Source organism: Podarcis cretensis, assembly GCF_951804945.1.
Source record: "Podarcis cretensis genome assembly, chromosome: 3".
Classification (NCBI taxonomy): Eukaryota; Metazoa; Chordata; class Lepidosauria; order Squamata; family Lacertidae; genus Podarcis; species Podarcis cretensis.
The window spans coordinates 72,922,786-72,940,073 of record NC_137172.1 but is presented as its reverse complement, the minus strand read 5'-3'; the positions used below and the strand labels follow the sequence as shown (position 1 = coordinate 72,940,073).

Here is a 17,288-nt window from a genome sequence, read left to right as displayed (position 1 = left end):
GTGGCACTCCAAGGTTTCAGGGAGCAGATACTCCCCGGCCTACTTGGAGATGCTCTGGATTGAACTTGGAACCTTCTACACACAAAGCAGATGCTCTTATCACTAAGCTGCAGAGATGGATGATGGAGGAACAGATGGTTGAGCTGGTGTTGAGGGGAGGGCAGAGAAGAAGAGACTTGTGAGGAGGTTTACAAGTGAAAGAAATGAGGTAGGGTGTGCCCTGGATTTTACCAGCCAGGCCTCTAGTAGACCTTTATTACTGGACATTTCAGATAACAGAGCTTCAGATAATAGACATTTTTGTACTTCCGTGACCACTTAGTGAGAAGATTAACAGGCTTTCAGATTCAGTATCATGTAAATAAGGATACAATGGGAGAAGATATGGAAAGTGACAAGCCAGGGGTGCAGAGCTAATCTGAATGTAGGCTATTTGTATCCATTAATAATAGCTTTCAGATGACGTTTATAGTTTAGCAGATTGTGAAGGAAAATATCAGGGGAAGGGGAAGAACTGACTTCAGGGGTTGGGCGGTGACATTATGTGATAACCAATAAAACCCATGAATACAGGCATAGAGCAGTTTAGGATAATACACACAAATTATCAGCTCTCTTCCTCTCTCTTTGTATATCAGGAATGGGGAGCATGTGGTCTTCCAGATGTTATTGTAGGTTTAGGCTGTGTACACACTCTTGTTTACTCTGCATCTATTGTGCTCCGATTGCTGGTTTGGGAAGCAGTATACACAGAACGTGAACCACAATCCATATCTATCCTGCCATTTCTTATAGAATACTATATTTTGATCATCACCCCCCACTCCAAACAAGCTTTAATTGAAATTGAGAAAAAGAACAACCCTGTTGCCATTTAAGCTGGTAATGTGTACATAGTCTAATTCCCATTAGTCCCAGTCAGGATGCGTGATGGCCATGGATGATGGGAGCAGTAGTCCAACAATATATGGAGGGCCACAGATTCCCCAGACCTGCTCTTGATGTTGTTGTGTTGACTACTGACCACAAGGAGCATGGCTCTTTCCTTGCAATGGATGAAAGCAGAAGAGTTCTGTTGAAGCTCATTGAGTTCTGAACATCAGGTCCAGAATGCTATCTTTCTCTGAAGCTGCTATCGTCATTCTCTTTGTCTTTATTTCTTGAGACAAACCAGTGATGTTCCATTACGCCTCTAGTACTAAAAAAGCTCATCATCAGAGCATCTGGCTGGCCGAATTATTTGCCTTACTTAATGTTCCTTGGTGCATAAAAGAACTGACTGGTGTGTGTATGCAGGTCTGGAAAGGAATCAATCTGGCAAACTGCCCTTGGCTTTCTTCATTGCATGGACAACAATTAACCCACCTCTCCATTCCCTGGCCTGTATCTGAACTTTGAAAACAGTTGGTGGGCTGAAATATCAAGCCTGTATTTCAATTGTTTCTTTAGGATTAAAACACTTATTGGGTCTGGAGGTCGGTTCAAGCCCGGGGGGTTGGGATTCTTTTTCCAGTCTACAAATGAGAAAGCATGTTTATTCAACAGTTGTTTTACTAATCCCAGAAACATATTTTAAGTTGTTTTGACACCTGCATTTTTTTTGGAAGACAGAATACATCTGCAGTCCCATAATGCCAAAGCAATGATTGTTGTCTTCCTTTGGGCATTTTGCTATGCCTAAATCAGACAATAAGTGATATTACTTCCTCTTCACTTTTAGCTTCTTTATCCTGCATTAGCCAGTATTAATGGCATAGCGTAAAGCTGTCAGCGTAGAGATAACAATACATGATATAAAAAGGAAAGGAAGTGTCATGGTCAAAGCAGAAACAAAGCAAACCAGCCCAAAACAGGATGTGTGTGAGCTGGAAAGTTCTTCTTTTTTAAAAGAAAAGTAAAGTGTGACAAAGGATTAACAGTGCCGTATGGCCTAACAAAGGGGTAGCCAATGTGATGCCCATCATCCCTGATCATTGGCTACATGGGCTGGGACAGATGGGAGTTGAAGTTCAATAGCATCTAGACATCGCCACACTGACTATCCCTGCCCTATTCCCCATTACAAGTGGCAGTAGCATAGCTTCTTTCTTTCTTTCCTATGGCTTCTTGCCTTTATTTATTTATTTATTATTATTTTGCAGCAGCAAGTGATTTGGCCTCATTCTGGGGCACTGTGGGAAGAAAATGGCAGCCATCACAATTTTTTAAAAATGGTGGAAAATACTTGGACGGGGGGGGGGGGCGAAATGCAAAGCAACCTTTTTTTGGGAGTGGGGAGTAGAAAAAAAAGAGAAAAAATTCAAACATTTTCTCAGGAGAATGTAGTCTGAGAAACTTCAGTTCAGATCTACTTAAGCATCGTGAGAAAAGTCCCAAAGAATTACTAGATATGCAAATTATATATACTACCAGAAAGGTAAGTTTGCCTTTAAATGTGAAGTGAATTGAACTTCTACCCCAACCATACTACCTGACAACATCAACTGATTGCAGTAGTGCTGTTTTTGTTTACCCTTCGCTTGTTGCACCCAAAATGAAAGGTGGGTCTAACTTACAGAAGTTCCAACACACATCCAGAGGAAGGGTTGAGCGCTCTGGCAGTACTGTGTTTTATCCTGGGCTTGAATGGCTCCATTCAGTTCAGTGGGATTACTGGTACTTCTGAGCTGATATGCATAATAAAATCACATAGTGCTCAAAACTAATAATAATAATAATAATAATAATAATAATAATAATAAATTTTATTTATATCCCGCCCTCCCCAGCCGAAGCCGGGCTCAGGGCGGCTAACAACAATAAAACAGTACAAAAGTACATCACGAACAACACTCTAAAATCATTCATTATAAAATTTAATTAATTAATTAATTAATTAATTAATTAAAGCCACTGGCAACCATTGGGCCAGAGCTCTGCGAAGATTGCCGAGGGAGGGAGTCAGGCTGTGCCCTGGCCAAAGCCCTGGTGGAACAGCTCTGTCTTGCAGGCCCTGCGGAAAGATGTCAAGTCCCGCAGGGCCCTAGTCTCTTGTGACAGAGTGTTCCACCAGATCGGAGCCACAGCCGAAAAAGCCCTGGCTCTAGTTGAGGCCAGCCTAACTTCTCTGTGGCCTGGGACCTTCAAGATGTTTTTATTTGAGGACCGTAAGTTTCTCTGTGGGGCATACCAGGAGAGGCGGTCCTGTAGGTACGAGGGTCCTAGGCCGTATAGGGCTTTAAAGGTTAAAACCAGCACCTTAAACCTGATCCTGTACTCCACCGGGAGCCAGTGCAGCTGGTATAGCACCGGGTGAATATGATCTCGCAGCGAAGACCCCGTAAGGAGTCTCGCTGCAGCATTCTGCACCCGCTGGAGTTTCTGGGTCAGTCTCAAGGGCAGCCCCACGTAGAGCGAGTTACAATAATCCAGTCTGGAGATGACAGTCACATGGATCACAGTGGCTAGGTCAGGGCGAGAGAGGTAAGGAGCCAACTGCTTAGCTTGGTGGAGATGGAAAAATGCCGCCTTTGTTATAGCTGCAATCTGCGCCTCCATGGAAAGGGAGGTGTCAAAGATTACACCCAAACTCTTAACGGACGGTGCTGGCACTAATTGCGCCCCCGCAAGAGATGGGAGTTGCCCCCCCCAATCCCATATCGTCCCGTCCTAGCCACAGGACCTCTGTCTTCGAAGGATTTAGCTTCAACCGGCTCCCACGTAACCATCCAGCCACAGCTTCCAAACATCTGGTCAGTGTGTCTGGGGCCGAGTCAGGATGGCCATCCATCAACAGATAGAGTTGGGTGTCATCGGCATACTGATGGCAACCCAGCCCAAAGCTCTGGACAAGCTGGGCGAGGGGGCGCATAAAGATGTTGAAAAGCATTGGGGAGAGTATCGCACCCTGAGGTATTCTACACACCAAGGAGTGGCGCGATGACAATTCCCCCCCAAGCGCCACCCTCTGTCCCCAACCAGAGAGAAACGAGCGCAGCCATTGAAGGACTGTGCCCTGGATCCCCACGTTGGCAAGGCGGTGGTCCAGAAGTTCGTGATCGACCATGTCGAAAGCTGCTGACAGATCTAGAAGAATCAGCAGCCCCGACCCACCTCAATCCAGCTGTCTACGAAGATCATCTGTTAGGGCAACCAGAGCCGTCTCGGTCCCATGACCAGCGCGGAAGCCGGACTGGAATGGATCCAGAGCCGATGTTTCATCCAGAAACCCACCAAGCTGTTCAGCAACCGCTCTCTCAATCACCTTACCCAGGAACGGAAGATTCGAAACCGGGCGGTAATTGGATAGATCTAAAGGATCTAATGATGTTTTCTTTAAGAGGGGGCGCACCACTGCCTCCTTCAGTTCGCCTGGGAATGTCCCCGTGCCAAGGGACAAATTGATGATATCCCCCATGAGGGCCCACACCTCGTCTGGACACACTCTAATCAGCCAAGACAGGCACGGGTCGAGAGGACAGGTGGTGGGCTTTCCAGCTTGGAGGAGTCTGTCCACATCGGCTGGGGATATCTGGTCGAAGTGGTCCAATACTGGACCCGAGGACAGTCGAGGGGCCTCCAGCTCCTTTATTGTATCCAAATTGGCAGGGAGGTCATGGCAGAGCAACAAGACCTTCTCCGCAAAAAAGCTCGCAAATGCCTCACAGCTGTGTGTCAAATTGTTATTTAAATTTGGCTGTCCCTCAAGGGACGTTAAAGACCTGATTATACTAAATAATTGCGCCGGGCGAGAGCTAGCGGATGCAATGGAGGCCGAGAAATAAGACTTCTTAGCAGCCTTCACCGCCATCTCGTAGGTTTTCATAAAAGCCCTATAAGATGTTCTTGAGGCTCTGTCACGGGCACCCCGACATACTCGCTCTAGCCGTCTGAGGTCCCGCTTCATTTTCTGGAGCTCCTCGGTAAACCAGGGAGCCCGGTTTCTGCGGGGTCGCAGAGGGCGCTTAGGTGCGATCTCATCAATGGCTGCCAGGAGCTGGATATTCCAGCCCTCAACAAGCTCAGTCAGTGAGTCGCCAGGGGGAGCAAGGTCCCGCAAGGCTTGGTGGAATCTATCAGGGTCCATCAGCCTCTGCGGGCGAGCCCAAATCGGCTCGCCACCTAAGCAGGGTGGGGGTGGAAAGTCAATCCTGGCTTTCAGAGCGTAGTGATCAGACCATGGCACCTTCATTGAAGGAGACATGATCACATTTATACCTACGCCAAAGATCAAATCCAGCGTGTGGCCTGCTTGATGTGTGGGGCCCAAAACAAACTGGGAGAGCCCTAGTGTCGCCATGGAAGACACCAGGTCCAGAGCCTGTGAGGAGGGAGTGGCATCAGCATGGATGTTGAAGTCCCCCAATACCAATAGGTTAGGGAACTCCAAGGCCCAGCCAGCCACCGCCTCCAATAGGCCTGACAGGGTGGCTGCTGGTGCGCTAGGTGGCCGGTACACCAGCCAGACAGCCAAGCTCTCCTCGGAGCCCCACACTAGGCCAACACATTCAATGCTGGGGATTGATGGCGATGGTAGAGCCCTGAAAGGACAATCTTCCCGGATTAATAATGCCACCCCTCCCCCCCCGGCCCACAGTCCGCGACTGGTGGAGGACGGAGAAACCCGGGAGAAACGAGCCACTAAAATAGATAATATTCTCAAACTGACAATAAAAAGCACATTTTGTTTGTGAGATACTGAGCCCTTATATACAGTATGTCTACAAACATTATATGTGTCGTTTCAAGTCAAACAAACCTGTTGTCAGATCTGAATCCCTGTCTCAGCCTCTTGATCTAAAGTGAAGAGTCCCAAAAGACGCTGCTTCAAAGCAGTATTGCTCAAGCTGTAAAATTTGTTGTTGGCCATGAAAGCTATAGCAGAAAGCTGTGGGACGGGCTGGCATGGGACATAGCCTTGCCATTACTTGCTCTAACATGTTTGCCTCCAGTCTAATCCTACTAGGGCCACACTGAGTGGAACCCTGGAAGAGCAGCTTCCATAGGACTTCTGTTATGCAAGGCATGGCTTTGCATTAACTTTATACAAACTATATTTTCTGTTTGGGCTACAGTCTCTAGCAAAATATATGAACTAATGTATGGAACATATATGAAATGTATGAAACCAATTGCATCTCCTTCCTATAAATTCTGCCAGCATGCTCCTCCTCTTCAGGACACATCACAGAGTAGAAAGTTCAAAGAAAAGATTCCTTGGTCCTACTGTTTTATCACTGAACAAAGGGTAAGCAAATCACCACCATGAGCACATAGTTTGGTAGTATTTTTTCCTGTGGGATGAATACATCTGAGCCAAGGTTCTTGAAATGGTACATCATGTTATATTATAGAGATGCATGCTGGTGGCTGACTGTGGTTGCCCAAATAGAACCTTCTTTAATTCTAGTAATTTAATTTCCACTGAATATCAGCTTCTGGGAACTGCAAGTAGGGACAGCACTACTGTAAAACAGCTCCTGCTTCCTAGGAACATCTGGTTGGCCACTGTGAGAACAGGATACTGGACTAGATGGGACTTTTGCCTGATCCAACAGGGCTTTCCTTATGTTCGTATGCTATTAAATTGCTGTTAGAAATTGCTTTTAAAAATTGGAATGCATCTCATCCAGTTCTACTGTTGAAACTAATAAAATCTAGGTTGGGAAGCTGCCCGAGGACCTTATGAAAGCTACTCTGAGCTCTTTGTAAGCATTTAACCCATGTAATAAATAGGTTAGTAAAATGAAAAACAGGCTCAGGGTATATGCTTCAGTTACCTTTTGGTACAACGATGGAAGGGAACAAAATATCATTTTCAGGTAAGTCATTACTGCAGGGGTAGCTAATGTCCAGATCTTGTTCAACTCCATATCCCACCAGTCCCAGCCAGCATGAACAATAGCCAAGGATGACAGGAGTCGTAGTTTAACAGCACCTGGACAGCACCACATTGGTAAAGAATGAACATGACCACCATAGAGCCAATGGCACGTAATCCTTATCCACATGCACACAAACGTCTTGCAGTTGGTGAGGCAAGATCAAGCACTTCACAGAGGGAAACTTTGCTATCATTGGAAGACCCCATATGAATGCACCACAAAGTTTCTACATTCTAATTCCGCCCCGAAAAAATTCTCTCCATTTTGAGTCAATTAAAGCTCAGAACTCTAAATGACTAAATGGATTCAAAGGAATAAGACATAGCAGCTGCTTTCTATTTTGTTGGAAAAGGAAGACTCTGTGTAATGGAAAGAAAAGCTTTTTCCTCTGCATATCTACTTTTATGGTAACATGACTAGCTTATTAAGATACTTTTTCTTTTGGTTCTTTCAAACAAATCATAAGCCAAGCACATTTCCTTCCCAAAGGCAAAGAGGGAAAAAATTCCTCCCATCCCCTTTTGTGCTGTGAAAAAGATTTTGAACATCGGCTCTCTTACATTGCATTGTATAATAAGTGATAAAATGCTCACTTTATGGTAAGGTCAGTGCAAGCAGTTCTAAATTCAGTTCTCAGCTCAGGCCTTCCCCACCCATTATGTCCACTTCATGTTAGAGCAGCAGAGGAGCACCCTTGTGCGGCTCCCCGTGGCAGCAACAATTTATTGATACATCATATTTAAAATGATAATAATACAGCAGCACATGTAAGAAATTTGTGCCTTCAGTACATTTTTGTTGGCATCCATCTGTCTTGAGAGACAGTGGAGTGCGCAGTACAAGGGATGTACTAATTATATCCAGATCTGGAGGCTGGAATAAAGCCCATTCTGTGAACAATACTGGAATTAAAAATCTTAAATTACACCCACACCCAATTCCAGCAGCAATTAAATGATAACCAGATAACGTAACAACTTAAAGCCTCTTCAGTTGTTGCTGTTAGTAGTCAGTGGGGATGAGCATGCTAGCTCTGCATCCCCTCTGCTCAATTTGTGTTACCTTTCAACATGTGGAAGCAGGGAGCTGTTTGTATCCATGGAAAATCAGGGTTCAAAAATGTGGGGAGCAAAGCATTTCCTGATACATTGTCTACCTTCTTCCTCAAGATGTTTCTGGTGTTCTGTTTCTCAATTTCTGCTTTTGCCATGATATACAAAGGGGCTTCGCTTCTTAAACATGATTTTCTGTTCTTTATTCCATACCACAACACCTGGTCTAAACTAGACAACTAATCCCATCAACAAAAGTTTTATGGGACTGTTTAACTTTGATTGTGGAATAACTTTTGTGAAATTCATTCATTCATTCATTCTGCTTGAACTTCCATGCCCAGAAATGAGATTTGCAGCCACAAAGAACGCGTTTCATCTTTAAGCTACAACATCAGCAGCGCTTAACAAAGTATATCAAACAGGTTACTGGCACATCACTGCGAGATGACTAAAGCGATATATAGAAATATATATATATATATATATATATATATATATATATATATACACACACACACACACACATCACATTCAATGAGTGCACAATTTGTGTACATAGATAGTTCACCTGTACACTTGTACAGTTCTTCACAATCAGGGAGTATATAGGGTACATGATAGTTGAGCTGTACACTCTTTAAATGTACATCTGTGGAGACGCTTGTACCTGTGTTCAGTGTAACATGTAAGCAGCCTTATGATACCTTGCTCTCATAGAGTTTCTTCTTGAGGTTCTTCATTGCTACAATATTCCAGAGGCTTTGGCACCTTCCGCTGGGGAAATACAGATAACCCTGTTTCTTTCTTTCTGGAGGACACATATAAGTTCTTAAACTACAGCATACATGATTTGGGCAGTTTTGCCACACCATACTTTGGTAACCACCAATTTTCACCATGAAATTTCATTTTGAAAGTTAAAAATACATGCAAGAAAAGAAATGCATGTAACAGCACAAGAAGGTCACTACAGAAGCTCACTAACTACAATACTTAGGAGAGCATACTTATGAGGCAACTGTAGTATTAGGGACCTGGAAGGAACTGGCTGCATTACTTTACCACCAGGGACATGCAGTAATATATCAGTCTTGGTACCACCCATGAAGACTTCAGTCAGATTTTTCATATAACCATTGACACATTTGTTGTACTGAAGTTCAGTGACCTGAACTTGATTGTCCACAAAGACAATGAATCTTTTTTCTACTGGTCTCTAGATCTTTCACATCATGGAGGATGCTCTGAAGGTCGAATTACATGGCTAGATTTAAGACAATGGACTGGAACTATGTCCTTATTATCAGGAACAACTGGCACAGTGTGTGTGTGGGGGGGGGGGAGGAGAGGCCTATGTGGGTGCCCACTGGTGGGAGCACCAGATTGGAGCATCTATCAGTGTGCCCACTGAGCCTCAACGTTGCTGCAATGTCTCAGTAAGCAACACTGATGCCACTGTTGGGAGGGTGGCTTCATACCCCCACCCCACCATACCATCATTCCTGCTTATTTCATTTTGGGGTTTCTCCCACCACTGGGAAGATGGTGGTTGTGAGGTCATCATGTAATCCTCAATGTGCCAAATTAAATGAAAGTTCCAGAGTTATCTTGGTATGGCATTGACCCCAAACTATTGGTTAGAAAGGACTAACTAACCACAAAGTTCATGCTCTGGACAGCATCAAACGCTATTTGTACAAAAGAAAAAATGGAGACTTCTTAGCATCTCTTATAGGATATGAATTGTTTGTGTTGTGTGCCTTTCTTGTTATTCTCATGGATGCTGCACCATTTCAAAATACCATCACATCTTGACCAAAGTAGCAGCTGTCTCAAATTCCAACCAGTACACTGAGTCCAGAAGCGCAGTTTTGCAAACAGAAACACAAAGACTCAGTTCTTCAGGAGATTGATGGGAAACAGTTTGCAAAACAACAAGAGCTATAATAACTACTCCCAACTGTTCTGATATTTCTTCATCTTGTGGCATAAATTTCAAGACCTCTGTTGCTCCTCTATTCTTTCTTTCTTTTTAACCATACATTCTACACATATTAATTTGTAAAAATATTTATAGACTGCACTTTCAAAACAATATAGTCAGGCAGTATACTGCTTAAAAAATTACAACAAGAAGAGAAATAAAAGTATTAGCAAAAAGATTAGTAAACAATTTGTACTGGTTGGTAGTCACATTGCAAAGGCCCATCTGAGTAACACAGTTTTTAGGAGATGTCTAAAAGAAGGGAGGAATGATTTCTGCCAAGCCTTAACTGGCAGGGAGTTCTACAGGGCAGGGACTGCCAAACTGAAGGCACAGTCTCAGCCTGATCTTAACTTCTTTTAACTACTTATTTTCTGCATGCTGTTGCTTATTTGTTTTTGAAAGTGGTCGTTCCTCATTGATATTATGTACAGCAACCCGTTCTTTATCATAAATACATGGCTAAGGGGGATGATCCATCTGTATCAAATACATTATTCCCTAGGACACAGAGCTCTCCTCCTCCTCAAAACATCTGGATGAACATCTGCCAGCACTTCTATATTCTGTTCGTCAATCTTCAAAGCATTCCTTCATTTTTTCACAATAGCATCTCCAACCATTACACTTTACATTTCATAATGATGATTCTATCATGTTTTTCCCTTTATGTACAACTATAATTCATTCTGTATACCCATTATATGATGGTTTCACATTCCTGATCTAACTCTAACATTGTCTTGATATATATGTTGCTCAATGGTGGACAGGACATGTTCATGACAGCTATGTTTTACCAGTCACAGGTGGGGAGAGTGCTATTTTGCTCAGGTTCTGCCTCTGGGCTTCCCATAAGCATCCGGTTGGCCACTGTGAGACCAGGATACAGGACTAGATGGGCCAGTGGCCTGATCCACCAGGGCCCCAATGCCCTTATGAATGGGGGTTTGCCTTATTTGGTGCTCACTGAACAGTTCTTGTGTAGTCTGCCTTGGGCACTACAAGACAAGCTACATTATCTCACTGCCATAGCCCAGTTAATCAAAGAAAATAAGGAAAGATAATCAAGAACAAAAGTCATATATAATACTGAAAGTTGTGGAATAAAAATAATCTCGAGCCATGCCTACTTTAGTCATACACAAGTCCATTCAAGGAAGAAGGAGAACTGATTATTATTCCTGCTTATATGGTATTCTTCTAGTATAATTTTCTTGGTATGTGCACAAGACACTCATGCCTTTTAAATAATAACCAGTTCACTTCTGCTGTGGTTATGAAAGTTTGTTAAATGGCATTTCTCCCAAGATACTTTACACAACCACTGAAGTAAATGAATAAGTTCTGCTCTGAGGAATCATGTTCGCATTGACTTTAAAGACTGCAAAAGAAAGGTGGTTATGGGGAAATTACTGCAGAGGAACAGACCCCCAAAATTGACCCATAAAGCAACGCCTTGTAACCAAACCATCCATGGCAGTGATGAGGCTTCTTTGTTGTTATGGTCTGTTAGGTAGAGGAAGGCCCCATAGCTCAGGGTGGTGAAGCATTAAACTCCAGTCTTCACTTTCTCACCATTCTATTTCAGGCAATTCACATTTGTTATTTATAGGTTACCTTTCAGCCCTGTCTAAATTGAATGTTTTCCTTGTTGATGAAAAGAGCTTGGATGTCATTTCACATTTCTAACCTCATTGCTTCTGACGCAATGACATTGTTTGTACTTGGCTCATCATCAGAGAGGCCCAAAGTTTTCCTTTGGAAAGTGTTTTATTATTATTATGAACAGCCGGTGCCTAATATCTTTTGTCTAGAGACCCTTCCCCCTTTTCCTCACTAACCAGTTTACTGCACTGGATTCAGTTCTGAAAAGTCAAATGTAAAAAAGCCAGTACTTTCTGAATAAACACAATCCCACAATACGTATATTGATGGTGATGAAAATTACTACTGTTTCACAGCTGCAGTGTGCAATGTGCTATGTGGAATGATTAAACACACCCAGTTCATGCAAGTAATTTTAGAATCTGGTCTAAGAGGAACGAACTTGTTAGATGATAATGCACATAATTTAATTTAAATCTGTGCTATGGAATACTGATACAATAAACATACATACATAATTTTATTTGTATGTCACCTTTCCATAGCTCAACATGCTCAAGGTGGCTTACAGCATGAAACAAATTACATAGTTACAAATATAACCACAGTAGTCGAAAACAATAAATAAAACACACCACATAGTATCATATAGTTTAGTATATATCATAAATAATTATTATATTCATTAGTAACCATGAATACTGAATCACTGGATAGGCAAACTCATAGCTTGTCCAGTGAAATGACATTCATGGTTATTAACCTATTACTGTAATCTACTTTATCAGACCTATTTTACTGGAATACAAAAGGCACATCTTACAACTTCAGGACATTCCAAATAATCATAGGGTGGAAATCAACACTACACTATATTGAACATTCCTTCTGTGCTGTGCAAGCTTATCAGCTTGTGAGACTGAACAAAGCCTTCACCTTGTGTGCTGTTCTGAGGGTACTCACAATCCCCCAAGGGGTGTGAAGGTGCTCAGGAAGAAGAGAGGAGGGAAGCCCCATTGTGCAAGTGGTAGCCCTTGGGGTTGGGAGAATGCTGCCCCTATTATCTACTCTATATGAACCATTACAATGAAGAAGAGAAATAACCAAACACTCACATAAGTCAAACAAATCTCCATTATTAAAATTACTAATGAATCATCTAATATCTAAACAGGTAGCTCTTTGGGTTTTCTGTACATATCCTATACCCATACAGAAATTGTATGCACATATCGATACACCCATACAAAAATTGTATGAACACATTTACATAATCTTGGAACCAGGAAAACCTGGATTCTCTATGGTGCACAGGGCTTTTATGTTCATAGGCTCTGTTGAGAAGAACTGGTGAACATATTAAGGACAGGAGCAAGGTCTGCCACCATAATTGTGCTCCTTCCCTGACATGTTCAGTCTATCCACATGAGCAGAGCTGATGCCCAACTTTAGGCACAATGCTGCCAATGGGCCCACCGCACTTCAACATCCACACATGTACAGACCCTCCAAATGTCCCTATTTTCCAGGTACGTCCCTGATTTAGTGAAGCCATCCTGGTTTCTAATTTGATACCAGAATGTCCCACTTTTCTATTGGATGTCCCTATTTTTATTGGAGAAATGTTGGAGAGTATGGAGTTATCTGACCCCCGAGCCGTCTGAATGCAATCCTTTATAGGGAATGGTTTTTTTTAAAAAAAAATGTTTAATGTTTTATTATCTTTTTATGCTGCCCAGAGTGGCTGGGACAACCCAGTAAGATGTGCAGGGTGCAGATACAAAAATTATCATTATGGAATGGGATGTCCCTATTTTCATCGGAGAAATGTTGGAGGGTATGCATATAGCCATAATACTTTTTTGCTGCTTCCAAAGCAGTAACAATACCACCACTCAAACTGCCCTCCCTGCTGTCCCACCCCATATGGCATTTCAGCACAGTGGGCAGGTGGGCAGTAAAGCTTTTGAATGTGAGCCAAAGTTGGTTCCCATCAGTGGTGGCTACCCACTATCTTAATTTATCCAAAATGCAGTGTCCAACATTTTAGTTATATTAAGCAACCACAGAGGAAAACAAAATTTTGCTCCCATTCAAAAGCAGCACTACCAACGTCAAAAGACCCATGCTGTGGCTCAGTGAGAAGGATGGTGAGAGTCAACATTCCTTGGTCAGGTTGGTGAGGAGCCCTTCTGATCCCCTGGGGCCTTCAACCTATGCCCAGCTTGGCTGACTATGGGTGCCAGGCCTGCTCATGACAACAAGGATTCTATAAAAGCTGCAGTGGAAATTTTCCTGCTTGGGAATGGACAAAAGGTTGCCTTTGTTCAAATCAATTAAGCATGAGCTTATCATTTGTACTACGAGCAAAGTCTGTTTCCTGATAATGAAGTGTGTCACAGCACTTGAATGAAGTTGAACAGCAGTTGAGGAAAAAGCACAAGTCTCTCTCTGTGTATATTGGGTCGGGGTAGCTTTTAAATCAGATCATCTATTGCTATGGTAAAATCTATTTTTCTTCTGTTGCCGAAGCTTCCACATGGCTGCTCCTCTCCTAGTTCAAATGCAAAACAAAATACCATTCAGCAACAGAGAGTGATTTAGAGATGGGGTTGATTCCAGTATAAACACTTCGCAGTTAGGCATTCTCTATAAAAGTGCACACTCATATTTTCCATATACAGTGAGATAGACAAAGCCTTAACTTAAAAGGGATTCTTTCCTACAAAGGGGGAAAAACATGCTTGCTGTTTGCAAGATTTCTAGGGTATAAATTATTTCTGGCCTCATAATTTGTTTAATTCCAAAGCTTGCTATCATAAAAAATGCCATCCATAGCAATGTGCCCTACAAGGTTTGACACTGCTGGTAATCTGTCATTCTGTTGTTATTTATATACATTGGGGCGGGGCTTTTCCTTGCTAAAAAAATTAATATAAGGTGTAAATTTATGTCGTTTTATCTCATGGCTTCAGATGTTGTGCACTACAGGTTATTTTTCCTCATATCAGTTCACAGGGCACACTAGATAGAAAATGACAGTTGGGTGGTGTGCATTTAATTAAACATGCAAGTTTCTTAGATGTTGAGCAGCTTTGATGTGAAATAAAAGAAAGAAATGTAAAAAGGCAGGTAGGCATCTTCAATAAATGGCATACTTAATATAATTAAAGACCTGTAACAATCTGTGGACTTTTAAGCTACCTGCCTCCCACCTTGCTCTCCATCCCTGACCTACTTTGGTCTCAGGTGGAGGAATTCAGCGCTGTGCTCTTCTGATCGGCGCAAACATCCCTGCTTGCTACATGGAACAACCTCCTCTCTCTTTCCCCGAGCACCATTCTGGGCATTCTTGGGGGGGGGGGGGAGACTGGGGAAAACCTCATTGGGCAGGTAGAAGCCCTTGCACTGGCTTCTTCTAGCGTACCGGGTTAGCTGAATCTGAGCCAGCCAAGAACATAAGAGCATATTGGATCAGGCCAATGACCCATCTAGCTCAGCACCACTGAGTTGTATAACAGCATTTTGATGTTGGCCGTTGTATCTTCAATTCATTTTCTAACTATCCCTAAAATACTATTCACTGGGTTGACATGTTTATCGAGCTGTTTACTACTTAATGCTCTCTGTGACAGACAGAGCAACATCACCTTTGTGATGTCCTTCTCTGACCTTCCTTCTCTGACCTGAGCTTATTTCCAGAGACAACCATGTCCTACTGGTTCTCTCCATTCCACCAGGTTACTGTTATACCCAAAATATCAATACCATCCTCCAAGACCAAGCTTCTGTTCCAGTTCACCCATCTGGGCTCGGAAGCTTCTAGCATTAGCATATAAATGCTTGCATGCAGTCTCTTTCTTTAAGTGTCTTTGGTACTTGCATTTTGTTCTGAAGTGCTTTGGCGCCTCTAAATTGCTGTCCTGTGCCCCTACACTCACAACACCTAGTCGCCTGCCACCTCCATTTAAATTTTCATCTACTTTATCATCTTCATCCCAGGTGGGGAGATTCATTCTGAACCGGAGCCTTCTCAGCTCTTGTCGGCTCCCTTTCCCCTTCAATCGGTTTAAAATATGCTCTGACACCTTTATGATTTTATGTGCCAACAGTTTGGTTCCATCCTGGTTCCAGTGGTGCCTGTTCCTTTTATACAGGCCCAGCTTGCCCCAGAATGTTTCTCAGTGCCCAACAAATGCAAACCCCTCTTCCCAATACCTCATCCACATTGACTACAAACCTGAGTCCATCTAGCCAACCTTCCATGTGGAACTGGTAGCATTTTAGGGAAAGCTACATTGGAGGTCTCCGTAGCAAACTAAATTTGGCTTCCAGCATCTCAACAACTACATTTCCCCATGTCACTGGTGACAAACAAACCACTGACCCCTCCTCAGATAACTCTTCCATGTTATATAAGCAAAGGGCAACACCCGCAACCTTTGCACCAGTCAGGCAATTCACCCTGCCATCCGTATGCCCACTGCACACCCAACTATTTATGTTCCTAACGGTTGAATCACCCAATCTCCAAGCCTCCAGAGAAGTTTCCTCAGCACAAGAGGAGTCCCTCAAGGAATGGGCCCTTCTAAGGGAATGCTTCATTCTTCCTCAAGGCGACACTCTCTTTTCCTGAGACCTTCATGCTCCCAGACAGCTGGGGAGCTATCTTTGTGGGAGTGGGACACACCTTAAATGTCCTTGAAGGCCTCATCCACCAATCTCTGCCTCTCTTGCATTTCCCCCCATTATTTACCTTTAACTAATAACTATCACACTGGGAAAAGAGAAACAGATGTACATTAATGGTTGTTCTCCTTAATTTTTCTCTTCTCTGCAGCTTTTCTTGTCTCAAACAGGCTCATATTATATTTTCACCAGAATCAAAGAACAACCCTTTCTAGCTAATAAAGGTGTATATTTTGTTTAGAATTCCACACTAGATATTTCAAAGGAAATATGTTTTCAGCATGGACAGTCTATGACCAAATCATTTGTAGGAAAATTTCTGTGTGGCATTCATCTGACATGCCATAATTGCCTATGTATGTATTCAATATGCTTTTCTTCACTATATAGTGCTATATTTTCCTAGTGGTTTTTCAGAAACTGTAGTCCACCTCGGAACATTCTATGAATTGCTTATGTGGTTCTCATGAAACCACCCTTTATAAAAACTGGCACTGCTGAGCATGACTAACAGACTATGTCTGTTTAGGAGAGAGAGGCCAACCCAAGTCAATATTTGGACTAAGAAATAAATCAAGAAGGATTTCTGAGTGAAATATATATATATATATATATATATATATATATATATATATATATATATATATAAATAAAGCTCATAAAATGACTTGTTTCATATACTTTCAGATTCAGGGCAATCCTGAGTCTGAATGGTTTGGCTGAGTACAGCTACTCATTTTTGTGCAGGGATGTGCAAAGGAAAAATAGTTTTGTTTTTAAAGCTGCACTTCATTCAGTTTAGATGTCTTTGTTTTGTTCTACTTTTATTTTATTTACACTCATTTTTTACCTCTTCTATTCTAGTAATTTGGGTATTTCCCCTGAATGTTTCATGAAACTTGCATGGATGCTTCCTCAAGGCATCATGCCTGACAAATAAGGACAAAAAGTCCATAGCTCAGTGGTAGAACATCTTATTTGCATGTAGAAGGTCCAGGGTTCAATCTCCAGCATCTCAGGTAGGGCTGGGGATGTCATGTCTGAAACCCTGCAGAGATGCTGCCAACACAGGAAGCATCCATCAGGAAG

At 42.6% G+C, this 17,288-nt stretch overlaps 1 protein-coding gene across 1 annotated transcript in view; it reads right to left on the bottom strand.

The window, feature by feature from the left end:
* The window catches only part of LAMA4 (laminin subunit alpha 4), a 78,024-nt gene that overhangs the window by 54,876 nt on the left and 5,860 nt on the right, over nucleotides 1–17,288 (bottom strand). The gene's annotated exons all lie outside the window — the stretch shown is intronic.